The sequence below is a fragment of the Myotis brandtii genome, unplaced genomic scaffold (genome assembly GCF_000412655.1).
Source record: "Myotis brandtii unplaced genomic scaffold, ASM41265v1 scaffold12, whole genome shotgun sequence".
In the NCBI taxonomy this organism is placed as follows: domain Eukaryota; kingdom Metazoa; phylum Chordata; class Mammalia; order Chiroptera; family Vespertilionidae; genus Myotis; species Myotis brandtii.
The window spans coordinates 151,059-152,895 of NW_005354173.1; the positions used below are offsets into that span (position 1 = coordinate 151,059).

At 36.5% G+C, this 1,837-nt stretch overlaps 1 pseudogene; it reads left to right on the forward strand.

Moving 5' to 3' along the window:
* Window positions 1-328: 328 nt before the first annotated feature.
* Window positions 329-1,254, forward strand: LOC102239756 (annotated as a pseudogene).
* Window positions 1,255-1,837: the final 583 nt, after the last annotated feature.

The following is a 1,837-nucleotide window of genomic DNA, read 5'->3' on the forward strand; positions in this document are numbered from 1 at the left end:
ATAGTTTATCATGAAAAGGAGCAATTTTTTTTATCATAAGCAGCCAACAAAAACAACAGATTTGCAGGTGTGTCTACTAAAATGCCATAAATGCACTCCTGAAAATCTTATGTTCTACAAAATCCCACCTTAAAAATGCAAGAGTTTATGGAGAAAATAAGGCTAGAAGCAAAAATAATCAAAACCTAGGCAACTTTGTAACTGTGGTGCCAACCGACACAATAATATTCTAAATAATATGATAGCACAGTTAAAAAGTAGTGTTCTCAATAAATAACTACTGCAATGGATATGTAGTTATTTGCCTTTTCAAGAAAGGAATGAGTGATCGCATTGAGGACCATGTTGCTTCCAAACCTCCTGCTCACGGGTACACCAGGGGTTGGAAAAACCACACTAGGCAAAGAACTTGCAGCAAGATTGGGACTGAAATACGTTAATGTGGGTGATTTAGCTCAAGAAGTCTGATCTCCGGATATCATGGAGTCTGTCAAGATGGCTTCTCCCAAGAGCATGCCGAAAGATGCACAGATAACGGCACAAATCCTGAAGGATGTGGGGATTACAGAATATGAGCCAAGAGTTATAAATCAGATGTTGGAGTTTGCCTTCCTATATATGACCTCAATTCTAGATGATGCAAAAATGTATTCAAGCCATGCTAAGAAAGCTACCATAGATGCAGATGATGTGCGATTGGCAATCCAGTGTCGTGCTGACCACTCTTACCTCTCCTCCCCCAAGAGATGTTTTATTAGATATTGAAAGGTAAAGACGTCAAACCCCATTGCCATTGATCAAGCCATATTCAGGTCCTAGATTGCCACCTGATAGATATTGCTTGATTGCTCCAAACTATAGACTTAAATCCTTACAAAAAAGGCATCTACTTCTGTGGGAAGAATAACAGTTCCACGGTTAAGTGTTGGTTCAGTTGCTAGCAGACTAAGTACCCTCACACTTGGCACACCAACCCCACAAACCATGTCAGTTTCAACTAGAGTAGGGACTCCAATGCCCCTCACAGGGCAAAGGTTTACAGTACAGATGCCCACTTCACAGTCCCCAGCTGTAAAAGCATCAATTTCTGCAACGTCAGTTTAGAATGTTCTGATTAGTCCTTCATTAATTGAATCCAAAAACATCCTTATTATCACTAACATGGTGTCATCACAAAATGCTGCCAATGAATCAACAAATGCATTGGAAAGAAAACGTGAAGATGATGATGATGATGATGATTATAATTTTTAATTTAGCCTTGATGTATGTAACATGTATACTTGATCTTCAACCCACTGTGCTGAGATTAAACATGCATGCCAGATGTTTTTAAGTTGAGTTTTAGAAAACTTAGTATTTAAGGAAGAAATATAGATACCATAGTTTTTAAGTGAGATGTTGTATTTTCTTTACTAAAAATCATAATGGTTTTTCATCAGCCTTTAAGAAATAAAGTTGTCATTCATTAAAGAAAAAAGAAATGAATGAATTTTAAGAAGGGTTGAGGTTATTAAGTAATAAAGATTTGAACAATTTTTTAAAAAATACAATGGGATTATCCTTATAATTACAATTTCTATGTAAAGCAGATGACCAACTAAGCCAAAAGGAAGCTTGAACAGTGAATATATTTAGTTCACTACTGCGCACACCTCAAGAGCACACTGTCTTTTGCCTTTGTATTTTCATTCCAGATTTGCTGCATGTGCCTTCATGGCACAATACATTTATGGGCTGGAGAAAAATATCGTTTACAAACTAATATTTCCCATTTGACTGACATCATTCTCCTGTAAATCAAATATATAACTACCTATCTATGTATCTATCATTC